This window comes from Hyperolius riggenbachi, chromosome 5 (assembly GCF_040937935.1).
Source record: "Hyperolius riggenbachi isolate aHypRig1 chromosome 5, aHypRig1.pri, whole genome shotgun sequence".
NCBI classification, from domain to species: Eukaryota; Metazoa; Chordata; class Amphibia; order Anura; family Hyperoliidae; genus Hyperolius; species Hyperolius riggenbachi.
Window position 1 is genome coordinate 284,882,698 of NC_090650.1, and position 24,468 is coordinate 284,907,165.

The window sequence follows — 24,468 nt, forward strand, 5'->3', positions numbered from 1 at the left end:
GAGTTCCCAGTGGAAGTAACCAGGCCTATAGGTGCCCCCAGAATATGTAGCCAGGTGTATATGTGTCCCCAGTATATGTAGCCAGGTGTATATATGTCTCCAGTATATGTAGCCAGGTGTATATGTTCCCAGTATATGTAGCCATGGGTATAGGTGTCCCCAGAATAAGTAGGCAGGTCTATAGTATTCCCCAGAATAGGTAGCCAGGTGTATAAATGTTCCCAGTATAGGAAGCCAGGGGTGTATAGATGTCCCCAGTATATGTAGCCAGGTGTATAAATGTCTCCAGAATAGGTAGCCAGGGGTATAGATGTCCCCAGTATATGTAGGCAGGGGTATATGTCCCCAGTATATGTAGCCAGGTGTATATGTCCCCAGTATATGTAGCCAGGGGTATAGATGTCCCCAGTATATGTAGCCAGGTGTATAGATTTCCCCAGTATATGTAGCCAGTATAGCTGTCCCCAGTATATGTAGCCAGGGGTATAGATGTCCCCAGTATATGTAGCCAGGTGTATAGATTTCCCCAGTATATGTAGCCAGGGGTATATGTCCCCAGTATATGTAGCCAGTATAGCTGTCCCCAGTATATGTAGCCAGGGGTATAGATGTCCCCAGTATATGTAGCCAGGTGTATAGATTTCCCCAGTATATGTAGCCAGTATAGCTGTCCCCAGTATATGTAGCCAGGGGTATAGATGTCCCCAGTATATGTAGCCAGGTGTATAGATTTCCCCAGTATATGTAGCCAGGGGTATATGTCCCCAGTATATGTAGCCAGTATAGCTGTCCCCAGTATATGTAGCCAGGGGTATATATCCCCAGTATATGTAGCCAGTATAGCTGTCCCCAGTATATGTAGCCAGGGGTATATATCCCCAGTATATGTAGCCAGTATAGCTGTCCCCAGTATACGTAGCCAGGTTTATATGTCCCCAGCATATGTAGCCAGTATAGCTGTCCCCAGTATATGTAGCCAGGGGTATATGTCCCCAGTATATGTAGCCAGTATAGCTGTCCCCAGTATATGTAGCCAGGGGTATATGTCCCAGTATATGTAGTCAGTATAGCTGTCCCCAGTATATGTAGACAGGGGTATATGTCCCCAGTATATGTAGTCAGTATAGCTGTCCCCAGTATATGTAGGCGGGGGTATAGTAGTCCCCAGTATATGTAGCCAGTATAGCTGTCCCCAGTATATGTAGGTAGTATAGCTATCCCCAGTATATGTAGGCAGTATAGCTGTCCCCAGTATATGTAGCTAGGGGTATACAGTGGTGTGAAAAACTATTTGCCCCCTTCCTGATTTCTTATTCTTTTGCATGTTTGTCACACTTAAATGTTTAGCCAGGGGTATATGTCCCCAGTATATGTAGCCAGTATAGCTGTCCCCAGTATATGTAGCCAGGGGTATAGATGTCCCCAGTATATGTAGCCAGGTGTATAGATTTCCCCAGTATATGTAGCCAGGGGTATATGTCCCCAGTATATGTAGCCAGTATAGCTGTCCCCAGTATATGTAGCCAGGGGTATAGATGTCCCCAGTATATGTAGCCAGGTGTATAGATTTCCCCAGTATATGTAGCCAGTATAGCTGTCCCCAGTATATGTAGCCAGGGGTATAGATGTCCCCAGTATATGTAGCCAGGTGTATAGATTTCCCCAGTATATGTAGCCAGGGGTATATGTCCCCAGTATATGTAGCCAGTATAGCTGTCCCCAGTATATGTAGCCAGGGGTATATATCCCCAGTATATGTAGCCAGTATAGCTGTCCCCAGTATATGTAGCCAGGGGTATATATCCCCAGTATATGTAGCCAGTATAGCTGTCCCCAGTATACGTAGCCAGGTTTATATGTCCCCAGCATATGTAGCCAGTATAGCTGTCCCCAATATATGTAGCCAGGGGTATATGTCCCCAGTATATGTAGCCAGTATAGCTGTCCCCAGTATATGTAGCCAGGGGTATATGTCCCAGTATATGTAGTCAGTATAGCTGTCCCCAGTATATGTAGACAGGGGTATATGTCCCCAGTATATGTAGTCAGTATAGCTGTCCCCAGTATATGTAGGCGGGGGTATAGTAGTCCCCAGTATATGTAGCCAGTATAGCTGTCCCCAGTATATGTAGGTAGTATAGCTATCCCCAGTATATGTAGGCAGTATAGCTGTCCCCAGTATATGTAGCTAGGGGTATACAGTGGTGTGAAAAACTATTTGCCCCCTTCCTGATTTCTTATTCTTTTGCATGTTTGTCACACTTAAATGTTTCTGCTCATCAAAAACCGTTAACCATTAGTTAAAGATGACATAATTGAACACAAAATGCAGTTTTAAATGATGGTTTTTATTATTTAGCGAGAAAAAAAAACTCAAAACCTACATGGCCCTGTGTGAAAAAGAAATTGCCTCCTGAACCTAATAACTGGTTGGGCCACCCTTAGCAGCAATAACTGCAATCAAGCGTTTGCGATAAGTTGCAACAAGTCTTTTACAGCGCTCTGGAGGAATTTTGGCCCACTCATCTTTGCAGAATTGTTGTAATTCGGCTTTATTTGAGGGTTTTCTAGCATGAACTGCCTTTTTAAGGTCATGCCACAACATCTCAATAGGATTCAGGTCAGGGCTTTGACTAGGCCACTCCAAAGTCTTCATTTTGTTTTTCTTCAGCCATTCAGAGGTGGATTTGCTGGTGTCTTTTGGGTCATTGTCCTGCTGCAGCACCCAAGATCGCTTCAGCTTGAGTTAACGAACAGATGGCCGGACATTCTCCTTCAGGATTTTTTGGTAGACAGTAGAATTCATGGTTCCATCTATCACAGCAAGCCTTCCAGGTCCTGAAGCAGCAAAACAGCCCCAGACCATCACACTACCACCACCATATTTTACTGTTGGTATGATGTTCTTTTGCTGAAATGCTGTGTTACTTCTACGACAGATTTAACAGGACACGCACCTTCCAAAAAGTTCAACTTTTGTCTCGGCGGTCCACAAGGTATTTTCCCACAAGTCTTGGCAATCATTGAGATGTTTTTTTTTTAGCAAAATTGAGACGAGCCTTAATGTTCTTTTTGCTTAAAAGTGGTTTGCGCCTTGGATATCTGCCATGCAGGCCATTTTTGCCCAGTCTCTTTCTTATGGTGGAGTTGTGAACACTGACCTTAATTGAGGCAAGTGAGGCCTGCAGTTCTTTAGATGTTGTCCTGGAGTCTTTTGTGGCCTCTCGGATGAGTTTTCTCTGCGCTCTTGGGGTAATTTTGGTCGGCCGGTCACTCCTGGGAAGGTTCATCACTGTTCCATGTTTTTGCCATTTGTGGATAATGGCTCTCACTGTGGTTCGCTGGAGTCCCAAAGCTTTAGAAATGGCTTTATAACATTTACCAGACTGATAGATCTCAATTACAGTACTTTTGTTCTCATTTGTTCCTGAATCTCTTTGGATCTTGGCATGATGTCTAGCTTTTGAGGTGGTTTTGGTCTACTTCTCTGTGTCAGATAGCTCCTATTTAAGTGATTTCTTGATTGAAACAGGTGTGGCAGTAATCAGGCCTGGGGGTGACTACAGAAATTGAACTCAGGTGTGATAAACCACAGTTAAGTTATTTTTTAACAAGGGGGGCAATCACTTTTTCACACAGGGCCATGTAGGTTTTGAGTTTCTTTTCCTCACTAAATAATAAAAACCATCATTTAAAACTGCATTTTGTGTTCAATTATGTTATCTTTGACTAATAGTTAACGGTTTTTGATGAGCAGAAACATTTAAGTGTGACAAACATGCAAAAGAATAAGAAATCAGGAAGGGGGCAAATAGTTTTTCACACCACTGTATGTCCCCAGTATATGTAGCCAGTATAGCTGTCCCCAGTATATGTAGCCAGGGGTATATGTCCCCAGTATATGTAGCCAGTATAGCTGTCCCCAGTATATGTAGCCAGGGGTATATGTCCCCAGTATATGTAGTCAGTATAGCTGTCCCCAGTATATGTAGGCGGGGGTATAGTAGTCCCCAGTATATGTAGCCAGTATAGCTGTCCCCAGTATATATAGGTAGTATAGCTATCCCCAGTATATGTAGGCAGTATAGCTGTCCCCAGTATATGTAGCTAGGAGTATATGTCCCCAGTATATGTAGCGAGTATAGTTGTCCCCAGTATATGTAGCCAGGGGTATTCGTTCCCAGTATATGTAGCCAGTATAACTGTCCCCAGTATAGTAGCTGCCCGCCGCTGATATCTGGAGGGGGCAGCAAGGGAGGGGGAGCCCTAAGGTGAGGGAAGGGGGGGAGACGTCCCCCCTTCCCCACCGCTGTGCCTGCTGCTCCCCCTCCTCTGCACTGGCCCCGGGAAATTAAAAAAAAACCTGACGGTCACGGCTGGACGCCCCTAGGGATCCAGCGCCTGGGGGCACATGACCTACCCCGCCCATCCCTAGCTGCGCCCCTGCCTTATACTACATACAGTAGATTTTGAAAAGATTGGATCATTAGTGGCCACCTATACATAATTTTAGTAAGATTGTGCAATCCAAGAATATATATCTTTACTGGGCACCTTGAAGGACAACTTAAAAAGAACCTGTAACCCCCCCCAAAAAAACTCTGGGGAAACGTAGCTGTGACGGGGGACTGGAGGATCTTTCCAGGACGGCGCAGGCATAGGTCGGCAGCAGGGGGCTGGCAGAAGCCCCAGATAAGTGAAACTTTTTTTTTTAAAAGAGAACCTGAACTGAAAATTAAAAGTCAAAATAAACATACACACGTCGTACTTACCTTCCGTGTAGTCTACTCCTCAATCTCTTTCTCCTCTCCTGCGTCCCATTTGTCCACTGTGATAAATGGAATTCTCTGTCCTCCATTTTGAAAATGACCCCATAACAGCTTCCTGGTCAGCACACTGTTAAACTGTAATATCGCACACTTGAGCCATAGGGAAACATGGACATTACCTTGCAAATTCAGTTGTACCTGAAAGCAGCTGACATATAACTGACAGCAACTGGTATATTTTAGTTCTGACAAAATATTGTCAGAACTGGAAGGAATCGTTGCAAGAAGAAAATGGTCAGCTTCTGAGAGGAACTGACGGTGAGATAAGTATGTAATAGTCATTTGCAGCTACATCATGTGTTTAATTTAAATCATTTTACTCAGTTCAGGTTCCCTTTAAGTAACTTCAGGTTCACTTTAAAAGTAAATAAATATGGCAGCCTCCATAGCCCTCTCACTTCAGTTGTCCTTTAAGAACTATTTAGCTGTGTTCAGTTCTATCCAAGCACAGTGAGCATGTGTTCAGAGTGCAGAAGGTTTATTATTGTTTGTAGTTCTGTCTAAGTTCTACGTGCAAAAATTCACATAACTAATTTTTAAGTCTGTTCCTTTTTTGTGAGAAGGTTGTACATCATAGTAGCATGTGAAGCAAAAACTCTTATGGTGACCACATGCTGGCGGATCGATCTAGCACATTTGTATTAGATCTACTGAATGTAGCAACAGTGCTTGTAGTTTACTGAAGCAAATGTTCAAACGTTCAATCAGGTGCTGAAAAAATAGGATGTTTGCTGCTCCCGTCAGCATGTTTAATGTTATCACAGTGGAACCTCATTGTTCTTACTTCATATTTACTTGTGTAGTCACCTGAACAGTTGGTAAATTCTACTAGTATGACAGATATATGTCAGATCACTCTGTCAGGGTGTGCCCATTATAACACAGGTCACAATAATATACAAGGTAAACAATATTGCTAGAAGTGTAGCATATGATTAAAGTAGATCCTAGCAGACAGGTTTAACATATTTTTAAACCACATCCAGTATTTGACCATGCTCACAATGGTCTCTACTCACAAAACTTCTCATACATGACTTATTTATCACCTAATTGATAAAATAACCTTTCAGCACATTTACAAGCAAACTCTTCGCTCAAAGTAAGTTGTTCCTGATTTACTTAATTTCAATATTACTTTTCTTACTTTAATTATATTTTTGCTCTTTGGTAACTTAAAAAAAGTAACATAGATAAGGTGAAAACAGAGGAAAACAAGTGAGAAAGCTTTGTGAATCATGTCCAATGTGCTTCAAGTTTTAATAGTAACAGGATCTTATTTGCAGAGGTAAGCCAGCACAGTTTTGTTGTGAGAAGCAAAACTTCTCCTACGTCTATGAAAGGAGAAGGCAGTGGCAGAGAGAGTTAAAGAGTAATTGAAGCTGAATTGACAGTTAACTAGGTACCTGTAATGACGTATTTGGGGCAGAGGAGACGCATTTTTAGTGAATGTGGAAAATATGTGGAAATTATTACTGGCGGTAATATAGCGGTAAAAAAATCTTTTACCGCATGTGTGATTGTGAATAAAGCCCATTCTGTTTTGTGCCCCTAGGGGGACGCATAACCACGACAGCAGCTGCCACTAGAAGCTACATTCAGTGTAGCTACATACGCAATCGACAGTAATCAATGGTAAACAAACTGAGATTTGGGGATGGGGGAGGGGGTATTGGACTGGGTTTAGAAATATGGGTAGTAGGTATGGAAGGGTGGGTAGAAGTGAAAGAATATCTTCTTTTTCACTTTTAAAATATATGTGGTGTGTGTGTGTTTGTGTTTTTCGCTGTAATTAAATGCACGTTTTAAAGTGTTTGTTTTACAAATAGCAATGTTTTCAAAACAACATGATTTTTTCAATCAACTGCAAGCTTAACATGAACCTTGCCAGCCTCATGTCTGCAAAATGCAGTTAAGTAGCGGTAAAGTTCACGGCAGTAATGTATTTAGAGCACGTCATTGGCTTGCAAATGTGTGAGCCACCTGCCCTTGTCAATTAAGCCCCGCAGACCCATCTCCAATGTGAGCCCTTAGAGAGATGTTCAGGGGAAGGGGCACAGGTTAAATGGGGAGAGGCAAGCATGATATCCTGGCGGTCTGAATTGTTTTAATGCTCTCTGTCTCGCGGGGTAAACATTTAAACCCATTAAAGATCTGACCCTGATGAATTATTCTGATCCCTTATTTATTTATTTTTCTACTCATCAAATCTAAAGCTGCATCTCAAATGTTAGCAAGTCAGCATGTTTCATCACAACGTGTCCTCTCTCAATCATCGTTAGAAAACGTGGAGGGCCCTACAGTCAGGCACTGAGCCAGATTACTCAAACTTTCCATGAGGAAAACCTCTATTTTTTCCTTCCATCCAAGGCTGGTTAGGTTGTGCAGAAGAGGAAGTAGAAAAGTTTGCTATCCAGACAGCCGGGGAGACAATAGTCCTGAGCTCTGTAAACTACCTGTACATTGCTGTAATGACATACTGACTACTGGAAACTGGAGTGCTCACATGGGCTTTCAAAACACATAATTGTGTCAACCTCAGGCTGAACCTTGCAATTGTGCTGCCTAAAGACAACGGACAAAAGAATGCCTGCTGCACAAAAGATACTTGTGCTGTTTTCAATGCCTCACAGTCAGTATTTCCCATCTACAAAAGAACTGTCTCATGTAGCAACATGTGGTGAGGCTGACAGTGACAGCGCTCCGTCATACGGTGTGTTTTTCCTATACTTCTCACTTAACTCACAGCAGTGTTTATGATTTCTATAAATTCCTAACCCTGAAAATATTTTTTCCGAATTGGAAAAATAAGCCTAATATATACTACCTACCTAACCTGCAGAAAAGGCCCTTGCCCCTACCCAGTCCACTTCATGCAATACACTTCTGGTGCCAGTTGTTATGAGTTACGCTAAGTACCCACTGCAAGACTGAATCACTGGAAACTGCTGATGAAAGAAGCTTCCTCATTCTTTATTCTAAAGATTTTATCGACAGGATGTGGACAACAGCAATACACCACAAGATTACCAGCGATAGGATCATTCAACGAAGAAGGATGCAGGGGGAAGTTTCATAGACTTTATCAGAAAAATTGTTTAAAGATCTGTACGCATGGGGTCATTGAACGAGTTGGTCCGATTTAATCCATCATGACGGTCTTTCAAAATGCACGAGTATTGTTGTACATCGGCCTTCTGCAATTGTTAACAGTTTTTCTTTAAAAGATAGTTACACAATGTCAGTCAGAACGTTATCTGTCATTTTGACAGATGAAATTGTCAAGGATTCACCTGCGTGATCCTATGGAGCGGCTGTCTCTCGCGAGAGGTGGCTTGCTCCTGGTTCCGGGTATGTACGGGTCCTCGCTTGCGCATAGCAACCCCACCAGCGGGGCGAACGCACCTGATCAGGAGTTTGTCCTACATTACTAGGAGACAGAGGCATTAGTGTCAGCTGACATGATTGGTCAGCTGACACTAAGGCAGGGGATTTGCGTGATTGGTGAATGGGAGTGTGGCCGGCCACTGATTAGAGAAGATTTAATATTTAAGCCAGTAGTGTCAGCTGTGCAGTTGCCCATGATAGGGATAGCTTGACTATTTGCTGGGTGCTTCCTGTTTGTGCTTTGAATTCTATTGTTTTATTGCCTAGCTTTTAAACATTTTGCCTGTTACCTGACCATTCTTGTCAGCTGCCTGTATTGACCCTTGCCTAGATTTGACTACCCTGATTGCTGCCTGGACTGACCTTCTGCGTGTACCTGGACTACGATTTTGGATTATCCTCTTAACATGTTTTAACTCCAGTGTAGGACCTTTGGCTCGCCTGATCTCCCTCCTCCATCTCTATACCTTGTCTCTGTACCTTGCACACTAAGGCCTAGGTGTAAGCGAAGTCAGATAGATGCTACCTGTCTCCTGTTCAAGCAGGGACGTGCCATACACGGTGAAGATTGTGGAGGTAGATTGGGGCATAGGGACTGAAACGAAGGTGGAGAATACAGCAGGCCTCACAGAAATCTTGGACCTTACATCTCATGATCACTGCTAAGCCGGGTCTACACAGCACGATGTGTCTTATCAATCGAGCCGCTGATGCGGCTTGATTGATAAGATCCGACAGGTCTGATCTCGCCGCAGCCGATTCCCCGCTCGTTCCCTGCAAGAGGACAATAGCGGGGAATTGAGCGGAAGTTAAGCGGCGTCGGCGGGGACGATGGGGTATCGAATCCGACGCACGCGCGGACAAGCGGGGACGTGGCGGGTTCGCGCGGGGATGCGAAAGAGTCAAACCGGCGGCTAATCGAGCCGCAGGATCGCTCCGTGTAGACCAGGCTTAAGATCCAATCACAGAGAGGACTAAAAACAGGAAACTGCATTTGTGCTCTTGCTGATCTCATCTCCTATTTTGAGATTTTTTTTCCATAGCATGGTTTGTAACCAGTTTTTAAAATAATACGCAGGTGGAGTACTGCCTAAGAAGGTTGCTCAATCTGTCTAAAATGGATATGACCATATAAATCCACCATAAAGTAAACCTGAACCAAAAAAAACCCCGCATGAGACAATTAATTGCAGACAATTAATAGTAGTAATGGTATATAGGACTGTCCTGGTGTCTCATGTTCTCATTTTCATTGTAAGGTGTGCAATTTCAAACTCCGAATTGTGCACAGCAACCATATCAGTATAATGTCAAATCTGGTTTATTCAGCTCCTAACAAAAAAATAAATGAATAGCTTTCACGTTGTTCAGCACTCTCTTGCTATCAGGACAGTTTGCACATCCAAATAAAAGTGTTTTGTTTCTGCTTACTTTTCAGGAGTGTCAGGGCTGTATTTGACTGCAGTTCATCTGATTCACTTGCATACATAAAGCACTGAGACACATATTAACTGTTCTCCTGAGTTTTCTACCAGCAGCAGTTAGTGGTGCAAGTGTTTGGCAAGCTGCACAAGGGTATTTCAGTTTAGTGTGGGTATCAGTAAGTGTTTGCAAGTGGCACAAGTATTGGGAGGCAGTAGTAAGCAGCGTATGTAATCAGTAAGCAGTGTGAATGATCGGTAAGTAGGGTGTTTCAGTTAAGGTGGCCACACCATACAATTTTTTAAATATCTGTTCAATTTAAGTATTGCAATACATTTTTCTGACGGATTGTAATATTTCGAAAATATGACCAATGTACCACACACAAAAATGATTGGAAACTATGAGAAAATTGCTTGGTGTGTTTATTAATAAATTGACAATCTAACCCACACCATACAATCTTCAGAGAAATTGAAGAAAAATATCTGGCATTCCAGATAGATAAAAATCGAAAAAAAACGGGAAATGAAAGAAAAGCTTTCGATTTTTTCGGCAGATCCGATCGTTTTTATCAAATTGCCGTAAAATCGGATCATTTTATTGTATCGTGTGTGGCCACCTTTAGGGCCTGATTCACAAAGTGGTGCAAAGTGTTTGCACGCCTGTGAAAAGCCCTTTATCATGCCTAAACTCAGTTTAGGCGTGATAAAATGAAACTCGCGCGAAATTCCCGTGCGCCAAGTTCTGCGCGCTCAATCGCTCGGCGCACAGTGCAGTGCGCACGATGCGCCCATTAAAGCCTATTGCGCGCGCAAAACTTAGCGCGCGGGACTTTGCGCGCGATAACCAGCACAAAACGGTGCTAACTCAGCGGTGCAAAGGTTATCACGCCTTAAGTCTTTTAGGCGTGATAACTGAGTTATCACCGCTTTGTGAATCAGGCCCTTAGTGTTAGTTGAGTCACTAGGATGGTAAGTGTTAAGGTGGCCACACAAGATACAATAAAATGATCCGATTTTACAGTAATTCGATAAAAACGATCGGATCTCCCGAAAAAAACGAAAGCTTTTTTTTTATTCGACTGAAAAATCTGATCGGATTTCCCGTTTTCTTCGATTTTTATCAATCCAGAATGTTTTCTTCAATCTTTCTAAAGATTGTATGGTGTGTGTTAGGTACGTGTTGGGTACATTGGTCATATTTTTGAAATGTTACAATCAGTCAGAAAAATAGATTACAATTCCTAAATTGAACAGATATTTAAAAAATTGTATGGTGTGTGGCCACCTTTAGGCTTATCGGTAGAAAGGATAGGGTTAGGCATATCAGTAGGAGGGCTAGGGTTAAGCATATCAATATGAAGGTTAGCGTCAGGTATACTGATATAGGAGGGTAAATGTAAAAGGATAGGTTAGGGGGTGGCCGCAAGTTGAGTTTGTCATAAAGTACAGTATAGGGGCTAGATAGTACAATATTGGTAATGCAATAATAACAATATCATTACTATCGGGATCAGCTTGCGCCAAACTCACTTGTGTCTATACTAAAGGTATGCAATTTATCAGTACTTTTTTATACCATTCTATTTTTTGCAACAGTTTAAAGAGAACATGTTCAGTAAGCCAGCACCTATTCAATAAGGAGTGCTTGGGCTAGACTCCCTAACACTGCTACTGCCTATAGAGCGCGCCCTAGTGGCTGCAGTTTTTGTGTTGAGTCCACCAGGAGAAAAATGCAATCTAGATGTTATTTGTCTTGTCTTGAAGGAGCTTACAGACTATCGTCCTGCACAAAGTCATCTGCATGTGCACACACAGTAGGACCAATTTAGGTTAAAGCCAGTTACAGTACTTTATCAGTATGCTTCCTAATTTTAAAAGATAGACAGATGCAGATAAATATTACATTTCAATGTAGACAGGTGTTTTTGATGGTAAAAACCCTTAGTTCCTTTTTTTTTTTGCATGGAGTATCTATGCTCTCCCTCTATGTTTGTATGGATGGGTTTGTCCAGGCATTTCAGTTTCCTCCCACAACCCAAAAATATGTCGGTCGGCTAATTGGCTTTCCCTCAAATCTGGCACAGGACTTAGCTGTGGGACTCATGTAACAGTCAGTGTTCTCTATAAAGCTTTGTATGTGCAGCTAATTTGGATAAAGGTTGGATAAATATCTGACACACAAATACGTTCATTATATATGTTACAACTTCATTAATATATATTGCATTGACCTTTGGACTTCATAAAGACTACATGATGCAGTGATATTAAAATAAGCAAGCAGGAAGTGACCAACATTGGCCTATGAATGCTATATATATATATATATATATATATATATATATATATATATATATATATATATATATATATATATATATATATATATATATATATATATATATATATATATATATATATATATGAGGTAAATGTGCTGCCTACACTACTGATTTTTGCTGTGCTCATTCCAGACTTTTTCAGGGTTATAAATTTTCAAGCTTACTTTTTTCCTTGTGGAAATGAAATGTATAAAACGCATAGGCGAGAGGGGAGATAGAGAAATATTAGAAACCATTTGCAGTAAATTAGTTTTACCCAGAATACAGTTTTTGGGCCTCTGTTCAAAACATGGATTTAGGACTGCAAACATCTCAGAGAGTGCGGTGACGCCGGTGACATATAGGATTTAAGGACTTAAGAGGACTGGCCAAGTAATGTTTTAGAAAGCAAGTTCAATTAACAGTGCTGATTCTGTAAAGATATATTTAAGATTCCATTAAAAATGTTTCAGCTCTGCCACAATTTCTATTAATCAAGACATATGCAGGATACCTTTAAAGAGTACCTATATTCTTCCTGTTTACCTGCTTGCTGCAAGAAAGCAGGCTGTGTAAAAAAAACAAAATAACCTGTGAAAAAAATATTTAACTAATAACAGTGACTACTTTAGCTCCACCCTTTTTTTCAGGAGTGCTGGAGCAGCAGAAGTGGCCGAGTTGAAGTGTTGTGCTTCTCCACATGAAAAAACAGCAGCCTGCTCCCTTCCCCTACATGATACCATTTCCAATTTTATAACTGGTGTCCAGGCAATGGGTTTTAGAGCTGGCAGCCATACAGCATAGCAACATGGGGATATGCTGGCAATGGACAGTGTTGTAAAAGGCCCTTGAAGACATGTACATGGAGAAGCAGCAGTGCAGAGGGACAGTAGGATTGTTTAGCTATATGCAGGCCCAGAATTGGGACAAGGTCCTCCAGCACTCAAGGCTGAGACACCAAAGTGCGTCCCTCCATCCCTCCCACCCCAGCCGTCACACACTGATTGCTGTTAGACTAAGAGGTGCCCCCGGGCCCCTAATCCCCCAAACACCTTAATCTCTAGTTATCTGGCTTGCAATCGCTGCCATGTATACCCGTATCTTATTTCTCTCTGCTTCAAATGATAGCTGAGTGGGTTATGCGCCCCCTCCTTCACTGTGCCCTGAGGCTGGTGCCTCTCTCGCCTCTGCCCGGCCCCGTATGCAGCCTTACTGCACAGAAGCAGACAAATACAAAATAATATTTCATTACTAAATGTATTTATACGCAACTAGAATAAATGCATGAATCTATCTTTATATATTTTTCATGCAATCTCCTGCACACTCTGCACCCTACTGGGAGGGGAAAGATGCACAGCCAATCAATGATCAGCCAATCAGGCTGCACTGTGAGTGTAAACACAGAAGAGGAGAGAGAATGACTTTCTGCTCATCCACTGAGCCCAATAAGCAGGTTGGTTGGGGAACTTTGCCGAGATGGTGTAAATTCAATACAGAGCGGAGGAAAATGTGGGCACAGACCATCTTATGCTGGCTGTGTCATGTGGTTGAATCACAAGACTGGATGAAAAGAGTGTAAAATCAACAACTGCACATTTAGCTTTCTGAGTTCAGTTTTTGGCATTGTCACATGTGTGATAGCTAAATCAGGGACAGGATAAGCAATGCATTCTCAACTAGTAGCATTGCTAGAAATGAAACAATACTCTCCCCCATTACTATGAAGCAACACATGGCTGCATTATCAGAGCAGCTATGCTGGCAATCAAGGGTTCAACTTGTCCTGCAGCGATAGCGTTGCTAGTATGGGAACTGCACTTGTGACTTGACCACTGTGGCTTTTGCATCATGCAATCTCTCTAGAGAAACAGCATTACCTTTGTTTTATCACATGGTACCAAACAGCAAAATCTGATAACACACTGGGGCTTGTGTGAAAGTGCCAGGCAAGTAACATTACATCCCTGAGAAAACTTTGCTTTGCTTCAGCATGGCAGCATTTTAGTAGAGCAGATGCAATTTTTTTTTCATAGCCACAGTTCATATAGCAGACTTATTACACAACACTACAGAGAGTACATAGAACCATTTACATTTGTCCCTTTCCCAAATGAGCTTACAATCTAATGTCCTAATCAGTATAATCAAACGTAGGGCCAGTTTGGTCAGAGACCACTTAACCCACTTACAGGTTTAATGCCTGGTATACACCATGCAATTTCCCATCAGATAGATGGATCGATTTGATTATTTCCAACAGGTTCTGATTGATTTTCCGATCACTTCTATACAAAATTGTTTAGAAAAATGATTGGAAATCAGATCGGACCTCTCGGCAATAATCGATTTGACGCGTCAATCTGATGGAAAATTACAGGATGTGTAACAGGCACTAAGTCCAAAACACAAGAGGAAACACATGGAAACTCAGGCAGAACATGCAGAATGTATGCAGTTAAACCTCTGGTATGATTCAAACTTAGATAATGAAAAGCAAGAGATCTAATCACTTGGCTGTATTGCTGTACTTTATTTCTTAGCAAGGGTACAGTCCAGGGGTGAAACAATAGCCCTTGGGACCCCCACCATTGCTAAGGGAGTCCTCTCCTTAAATGCAGAGGAGCAACAGTGGAACATTATACATGACCTGCTTTTGGCGGCGGGACAGGTCCTCCTCACTTCAGTGTAGCCATTCGCATGGCAGACAATCACCATGCGGCTCCTGATGCCTGTCACATGATGGGAGAAGCATGGTGTTTGGCTGCACAGCACAGAGTTTCACTGAAGAGGAGTGAGGCAGACTGGTCCCACCACCAGAAACAGGTAATGTGTATTACTCCGGTGCCACTGCTCTGCATTTAGCATTGCCTTTGTGGACAGGAGCAAACTCCCTTACCAGCCGAGGGAGGGAGGGGTTGGCTGGAAGATGGCAGCTGGGAACCCAGCCGGCAGATCTTTCATGGGGGGCCTGGTAGGTTGTAGTTATGCCCCTGGTTCAGTTATGGCCCATTATTCTTAGTTAAAGGTAAGACAGTAAAGGCCCATACACACGGGCTACAACTGTTGCTGGAAACACATGGCGCACGCATGTTGCGGCAACAGGTCCTCTGCGTGTATGAGGCGCGCGCAGGGAACTGTTGCTAATCAGAGCGGTCGCCAGGCGATTGACTTGGCCAATCGCCGGCAACAGCTGTTGCAGGAACCGTCACTAGTCTCAAGTCGGTGCAGTCGTGTGTATGCTAGTTTCTAGCAACTCTTGTGAGTCCGACAGTTCATTGAACCTGCGACAGAAGTTGCTGAGAAACAGTTTCCGCTATGTTGCAGACAGGTTGTTGCCGCGTGAATACAATCGTCGCTTGTATACAACTATCGTTGCTGGAGACTTTCAACTGTTGCTTGTCTCCATGCAACTGCAGACATCCGTGCCTCGTGTCCAAAAACATCCAAATAGGACTGGCTTTACATGACTATGGCACTACCATGCCAGATTTGGTCACTGTAAGATGCAAGAACTGTGCCTAAATAAACTGGCCTTAAGAAAGAATATAAATGTTCATTTTTAAAGCATCACAACGGTGCATGTTTACTTATGAGAGACGTATGTTTATCCTCTTATTTAGCTTTACGCTTTACTTACTCTGAAAACAACATTGCAGTCAGAGCTCAAAGGCCCTCTCAGCTGAGATAGCTGCTGCTCTGTTAACTGGTTCCTGGCTTCATAATGCTAAGACTTTTTCATTAGTATTTCAGAGTATAGTCAGAGTATTCCAGCCTCTAACTGGGCATAACAAATGACAGAGCAATGGGGCTCAGCTGTTAAATACTGTTATTTACATTCAGGAACTGTGAGATAGTGTTTATTAAAGAGTGATCAAACAGAGGATTAGCTGATCAGTCTGACTGATGGTTTCAACAATTTATTCATTGGCATCTTTAATGTTTTTTAAGACAACAATATTTTGGAAGCCACCCTATCAAGCATTTGGTTTGATAGCTTTTAAAAATATTAAATGCTATGTACCCAACCAAGAATATGTACGTGTATAGTTTACTTGGACTTAGTGAATATACCCCATAGTGAAAAAAAAATCAAATATGTCTAGAGGGATCCAGTGCTCAAACGATGGATACCATTAACTGGGAAGCCTCTACTGTGGCAAGTATGTAATTGTACCATCTCTCCCCACTTCAGGTACGCTTTAAGTCATTTTACATTGGTTTCCTCCTCAGAACTGGTCCCTACTCTAAATCATATCACTCAGCATGCTAGCAGATATTTTATGCATTTAAACCTAAACTGGGTGAAAATTATGTTTTTTTGTTCTTATGCTGGGTGTTAATTATGGGTTTCAAAGGGCTGCAAACATTATGCATTAAAACAATCTTTCTAGGGAGCAATAAAGCATCCCACTCACAAATATATATTATTTTAATGGGCTGAAAAGCAATATGTACAAAAGAGTTACCACTTAGCCAGGCTACATTTATTTTAAGTCACAAACAAATGAATATGTCTCTGCAAGAGGAGCACATTGTGGCTATTGTGGTCTGTCTGCAAGCTGTAGCCCTCTTGTCCCTATTGCTGTTACAGCTCATTTTATTGTATACTAGCTGAAGACCCGGCATTGCTCGGTTATGCATTTGGTTGTTGTTGGGTCTGGCAACTTTTTCTAACCTTGACACACAGTCACTCAATGACCATGTTTGTGAGCTTTGGGGTCCTTGGCATCAATAATGTGAGAAAGCAAGCAGTATATCAATCAAAAAAATCTGATTGGCTGTGGCTCCACCCCCCTTCTGAAATAGAACCCCAGTCACCCAATGACCAGCTGTGACCAACTGTAGCAGGTTTGAGGCATCTGTCGTGCAAGAATGGCAGAAATGTAAATATTCCCCTTGAAAAATCAATAGGTGAATTTTGATTGGCTGTTGTAGGCTCCACCTACTTTTCTGAATATTAATCCCAGTCACCCAGTGATCAACTTTGGCCAATTTTGAGAACCCTGTACTTAACAGTCTAAGAAAGGCTGCTGTTTACATTTTCCCATTTAAAATGAGTGTCTGAAATTTGATTGGCTGTTCACTTTCCCTGCTCCAGTATATACAGTAGATGAGTGATAAGCCCAATCTAGACGATACGATTCTTTATACGATTTGATTACGATTCTATTTACGATCCGATTAAATCCGACATGTCCGATCAGGATTCGATTCGATTCAATTCGATTTGCCATTGTTTTACAGTGGCAAATCGAATTGAATCCCGATCGAACATGTTGGATTTAATCGGATCGTAAATTGAATCGTATAAAGAATCGTATCGTCTAGATTGGGCTTAAGAGGGTGTTGCTCCCTTGAAAACGGATTTGAATGATGTGCGTTTTCCCTTTATTTATAGGTAAAAGTGGTAGCGCCTTTAACATTTACTCTTATTGCTTCCCTATTTATTATTATATATAAACTATTTATTATTATATATAAATATGGGTGTTTTTAAAGGATACATGAGGAGAATATAATTATAGTAGATGTCCTTACCTGGGGCTTCTTCCAGTCCCTAGATGCCTCTGTGTCCCTCGCTGCCATTCCACCTTAGCCACCTTCAAGTTTTTTCTGATGAGGTGCCTAGGCAAGGTATCAGATGCAGAGCTGTGCATGCTGGGAGCTCTCCTTCTCTGCAGGACACTGTAAGGCCTGGGGCCCACTAGAGCTGTTTTAGCAACAATTTGTCCTTTCTAGGATAATGAAAGCCACAGGAGTGATTGTAGTTTACTGCAATTGCAGTGCCTGTAGCATTTTTGAAAACAATTGAATTCAGGGAATCGCATTCCCTGAAATCACTTGTTTTTAGTAGCAAAAATGTTCTCATAAGTGATCTTACTAGGCCCAAGGCCTAATGAGTCTATAGCAGTGCAGAGGGAGGAAGTAGGGGAATGACGCAGTTTCTAACACTGTAGCAGAGCCCAGGACAGATCACTGTGGTATTCACATAGCCTCCTTGAGCCTCACTCCTGGATCTTTTTTTTTCTTATAAAAGATAAGAATGATTTTGTGAAGTTAGCCTGAAGTTAGCCTCCTAAGGCTCCACATTGAGGGCCATGTATGTAATTTCATTCATAGCAGCTCTTGATCCATGCCTGAAAGAAGCTCCCTGTTAACAGCTCTAATGTCATAAGGCTGAAGGTGGTACGCACTAGAGTTGCTCATACCTCGTAGCTACGTCATCGTAGCTACTCATAATCGAACTTTAAATGAGTTTGGGCTGCCTGTGGCTGAGGAGGGGTTAACTTACCCAGGCGCTGATGTGCTCCATTCGTGTTGCACGTCGCATTCCACGTCACTCCTATGCTACCTAATGCTAGTTTATTGGGAGAGGGGGGTGTCACTGACCACTTGGAGGTGGGTATAATGCCTTATAAACATCACTAGCTACTTGGAGGGAGGGGATGCTGCCTAATAAAGGTCGTAACAGCATTTTGGTAGTTGTTTTTGCCTAGAAGTGCCTTGAAACATCTTCAAAGCCACCAAAGCTTCCTCAACCCAAAAAAATTGAGAACCACTGGGTTAGATTATGAACTCAAGATGATGTAAACTGGCTTAATGGAAAACACTGTAGTTTTGAAGAAACTAGTAACAGCTCCGGACATGGATTACAACCAGAAGCTGCAGACACTCATACATCCAACTATTCTCACATTTCTAAAATGCACCAAATGGTAAACATACCTTTATACTGTATGTATTTCTGCAGACGCTATTGATGCTTCATCTTTCATTTGGAATCTCCTGTGACTCAAATCATTATAAAAATGAACAATCCAGGTGTACTTAACATTCCATCCTTGTTCAAGCTAATGTCTGCCTGTCATCTTTGACCTGGTAACCAGTTCCCTGCACTTCAATGTTGACGACTTTCTTTCATATTTCCATATTCATTTATAACAATCACAGCGAGTTTGGATCACATGAGCACAATCTACTAGCTCCATAAACACATGCTTTAGCCTGTACAGCTTCAACATACAACACGTTCTCATGATTGAAAAATCCCATGGGGCCAAGTAACATGAGCTACTGTTTACACGCAGACACTGTTTAACCTCATTCAGGCTGCTGGAACATTATAAAGCAATGGGGAGAAAAGAACAATGGCTTTTTCAAAAGCAGTTGTGACTATGGGAAGAAACAATATTGTCTTGTGTCTTCAAGAAATAAACATAAAGTAGAAAACGTGTTTGTCTCACAATTTTTACTGAAGAAATATCGAGATAGCCCATGGTAGCCCAGAAACACTAGGAACCACAATATTAAGCATAACTCTTACTAAATGTCCTAGAACACGGGTTTTGCATAGATACAGAATTTCAGCACAGATAACTTATTAACCAGTTTAATGTAAAAATATCTCCTATACAATAATTGCATATGTGGTATAAGCAGAGGTTGCTCATGAGCTGCTATGCTAGAAACAGAAAATAAGCATCACCATAATGTATTTTTGTCAAATTTTACCCTCAACATCTGTGTGATCCTACCACTGGCCTATGTCTTATGCCTGTGGCCGGGGCTCACTGCAATGTGGAAGAATGGGCAATTTTGAGCATACAGTCCTGTACATGTTCCTGCAAATCAAAAAGTCAAAGGGCACCAGGACATGCATATTCGGGTTCTCCTCCTGGCAATAAAAAGGATTCTTTATGGTAGTTGTCCCAGTGCCTTCCTGCATTTGTTCCTGTGTTGCCTAACAACAGCCCTGACCACAGCCTGTAATTCCAACTAAGCATGCCTGATTTCCACCAACCTCTTATAGGAACCAGGCTTGCCTGCTTCCACGTCCAGCCCCAGCCTGTAAGTCCAACCAAGCCTGACTGCTGTCAGTCCCAACCCCAGCCTGTTTTACTAGGCAAGCCCACCTGCCTACCCTGACTCAAGTTTGTAATACAAATGAGGTCTGTCTGCCTCCAGCCCTGACTTCAGCCTGTTATACTAACCAAGCTGGTCTGCTGCCAGATCCAAATTTAGTCTATAATACCAACAAAGATGGCCTCCCACCCCAGCCTATAATACCAACCAAGCCTGTCTGCTGCAAGTGCTTATATTAGCCTTTATACTAAGCAAGCTGGCCTGTGACCAGCCCTGACCCAAGCCTGTAATATCACCCAAACATACATGCCGTCAGTCCCAACTTCAGCTTGTTATACCAACCAAGCCAGCCTGCCACCAGCCCCAACTACTAGCAAAGCTGGACTATAACCAGTACCAACATCAGCCTGTCATACCAACCAAGCCAGCCGTCCACCAGCCCCAACTTTTGCCTGTCATACTAACCAAGGTGGACTGTAACCTGTACCAACTTCAGCTTGTCATAACAATTAAGCCATCCTTCCACCAGCCCCAACCTCAGCCTGCTATATTAGCCAAGCTGAACTGCAGGGCCGGAAGGGGGCAGAGTCTCAGGATGTGCCAGAGATCTGAGGGTGCGTCTGTGCCCTCGCCCAGCCATATGTAAAGCACAACATTCTGGTACCTACTCACCTGTCTGTGCCGCTGGGATCCCTCTTTAGCCTGTCTGTAGCAGTGTCTCCACTCTATGACTCCCTCTGTTGGTGTCTTTCATTTCATGCACCACTGGAGAGAGTAATAAAGACTAGAGAAGATGTTGTGACAAACAGGCTAAAGAGGGATCCTAGAAGTGCTGACAGGTGAGTTGATAGAAGCGCACTCTGCTCTACATACAGCAGACAGAGCGAGGGGGGAGGGCTACCTAATACTGGGGAAACATCTGGCTAACTATGCTGGGTCAGGAAGGCTACATAATACTGAGGGCACATAATGCTTGGTGGAGGGGCTACATAATACTGGGGGCCCATATGGCTACCTATGCTAAGTTGGGGGTAGGCACATAATACTAGTTGCATATCTGCCTATTCATGCTGGGTTGGCGGGGCTAGATAATACCATGGGCACATCTGGCTATCTATGCTAGGTTGGGGGGGGCTGCCAAAAATTGAGGGCACATCTGGCTATCTATGTTGGGTTGGGGGCTATATTATACTGGGGGCACTTCTGGCTATCTACACTATGTTTCGGGGATAGGCACATAACGCGAGTGGCATATCTGGCTAGCCATGCTGGGTCTGAAGGCCTACATAATACCAGGGGCATGCTGGAATGGAGGGGCTAGATAATACCATGGGCAAATCTAGCTACCTATGCTAGGTTGGGAGGGCTGCCAAAAACTGGGGGCACATCTGGCTATCTGTTGGGTTGTGGGCTATATTATACTGGGGGCACATATGGCTATCTACACTGTGTTTCGGGGATAGGCACATAACGCGAGTGGCATATCTGGCTATCCATGCTGGGTCCGAGGGCCTACATAATACCAGGGGCATGCTGGGTTGGAGGGGCTAGATAATACCATGGGCACATCTAGCTATCTATGCTAGGTTGGGAGGGCTGCCAAAAACTGGGGGCACATCTGGCTATCTGTTGGGTTGTGGGCTATATTATACTGGGGGCACTTCTGGCTATCTACACTGTGTTTCGGGGATAGGCACATAACGCGAGTGGCATATCTGGCTATCCATGCTGGGTCCGAGGGCCTACATAATACCAGGGGCATGCTGGGTTGGAGGGGCTAGATAATACCATGGGCACATCTAGCTATCTATGCTAGGTTGGGAGGGCTGCCAAAAACTGGGGGCACATCTGGCTATCTGTTGGGTTGTGGGTTATATTATACTGGGGGCACTTCTGGCTATCTACACTGTGTTTCGGGGATAGGCACATAACGCGAGTGGCATATCTGGCTATCCATGCTGGGTCCGAGGGCCTACATAATACCAGGGGCATGCTGGATTGGAGGGGCTAGATAATACCATGGGCACATCTAGCTATCTATGCTAGGTTGGGAGGGCTGCCAAAAACTGGGGGCACATCTGGCTATCTGTGTTGGGTCAGGGGCTACATAATATTGGGGGCACATCTGGCTATCTATGCTGGGCCGGGGAGGAGCTACATAATACTGGCAGCCCATCTAGCTACCTATGCTGGGTTGGGGGCTACCTAATACTGAGGGCACATTAACTGCTTGCTGACCAATCGCTGCTCGGAGACTGATAGATGGCGAAACTGCCGTCTAATAAGGCTGTTCTGTGCTGCGATCACGAACACAGAAGCGATCGGTGGTGATAGGCTTCAGCTGTGAACGCTGTGATAGGCTGACAGGGAGAGGGAGGGTGGTAAAAATAAGAAAAATATACATTATTATGGACAAAAAAAAAATAAGAAACATATTTGTAAAAAAAAAAAAAAACATTGGGGAAGCGATCAGACGCCACCAATAGAGAGCTCTGTTGGTGGTGAGAAGGGGGGAATCACTTGTGTACAGTACATCAAAACGAGCCGGGCAACTGTCACCTTGACAGTTTGAACTTTTATTTCATCTTCATGCCAAACATGATATGGACACGAGCACGTGAACAAGCGCCAGTCAGGCGCGAAACGGCGTAGTGCAGTCCCCCCACCCTGGTCACCCGAACCCTGACACACCTCAGCACAGACACCTGGAACAGGTTTGACATAACCAAGAGCTACGAATATGCATGTATCATGTTTGGCATGAAGATGAAATAAAAGCGGATCAAGGTGACAGTTGCCCGGCTCATTTTGATGTACTGTATGTATGCTAACTTCCTTCTAGTGATTTGCACCGGTTGCATGTCCTTTGGCTTTTGTTTATACGCTGCTTTACAGGAATGCTTTGAGGTGAAGATTTGTGCCTTTATAAGAGACATATGCAGGCTGCTTTTTCTGTTCCTCCTCAAGATGTAATACTGAGTGCCGAGTGGTGTGTGTTTCTGCAGTGTACCTGAATTCACTTGTGTGCTGAGTTGTGCGGCCCTGCAGTAAGGCCTTAAAGCTGCAGTGGCCCAATTTATAAAAAAAGGCCTGGTCACTAGGGGGGTTTAACACCGCGGTCCTCAAGTGGTTAAGGTAGCTATACTGGGAAGGGGGGATACCTGTCTAGTTACACTGGAGAGGTGGGCTACCTAATATTGTGGCCATATCTGGCTACCTATACTGGGTCAGGCACAATTTTGAATCTCTCCCTTTTGGAAAACCTTGTCCCGGCCATGTATGCATGTATGAGACAAGGATGCATATCTGTTCATATACAGGATCTTCTCAAAAAAATAGCATATTGTGATAAAGTTCATTATTTTCTGTAATGTACTGATAAACATTAGATTTTCGTATATTTTAGATTCAAATACACATAACTGAAGTAGTTCAAGCCTTTTATTGTTTTAATATTGATGATTTTGGCATACAGCTCATGAAAACCCAAATTTCCTATCTCAAAAAATTAGCATATTTCATCCAAACAATAAAAGAAAAGTGTTTTTAAAACAAAAGAAGTCAGCCTTCAAATAATTATGTTCAGTTATGCACTCAATACTTGGTCGGGAATCATTTTGCAGTGCCACAGGCTGATTGCCTCCATGCCACGCCGCATTGAAGCAGTCATTTCTGCAAAAGGATTCCTGACCAAGTATTGAGTGCATAACTGAACATAATTATTTGAAGGTTGACTTTTTTTGTTTTAAAAACACTTTTCTTTTATTCGTCGGATGAAGTATGCTAATTTTTTGAGATAGGAATTTTGGGTTTTCATGAGCTGTATGCCAAAATCATCAATATTAAAACAATAAAAGGCTTGAACTACTTCAGTTGTGTGTATTTGAATCTAAAATATATGAAAGTCTAATGTTTATCAGTACATTACAGAAAATAATGAACTTTATCACATTATGCTAATTTTTCTGAGAAGATCCTGTACAAGATTCCTCCCATTGGCTGGGTTAACTGCAGAGATTTGTATGTGGCCAGTTGTCTCTCAAGCTCACTGAAATAGGCAAAATTGATATGACCTTAATCTTATATATATGTATTGGTGTCTGAAGACTCCCTTAAAAAATGAAGAGCTAGACACAATTCAGATTTGAAATCTCATGGGTAGATGTTTTTCCTGGAAAAAAATAAACCAGCTTACTGACCAACATAAATTCCAACCCTACTGTATGACACTAAAATTTAAAAGCCCCCCGGCAGAATCTTGGGACGATTTCCCATCATAAATTTGAGACATTGCTGTAGGGACCTGCAATTCTATCATGACTGTTAAAATATGACCCTAAAGGGGCACCATTGCATCTTGCTGGTTGGAATATTGAGCAAATACAAACAAAGACTGCCGGCTATGCAGTCTTTCCATACAACTACTAAGCTTGTGATTTATATAAAGGTGTGCTCATTTAGTCATGTGCCGAGAAATCACTATTTTTAATTTCCTCTGCACTTAATAACACCACTTCAATTTGCCACTGGGAAAAAAACAATTCACCGAACATGGGAGAAATAAAGTTCAGTACTGTTTTCACAGCGGAAACCCTCTTAAAACGCCATCTGCAGGGAGTGACCCTAGCAGCTCTGCAA

General features: G+C 42.7%; 1 protein-coding gene across 4 annotated transcripts in view; it reads right to left on the reverse strand.

Annotated features, from left to right (window-relative positions):
* Nucleotides 1-24,468, reverse strand: part of NFATC1 (nuclear factor of activated T cells 1) — a 282,233-nt gene that overhangs the window by 69,195 nt on the left and 188,570 nt on the right. The window lies entirely within an intron of this gene.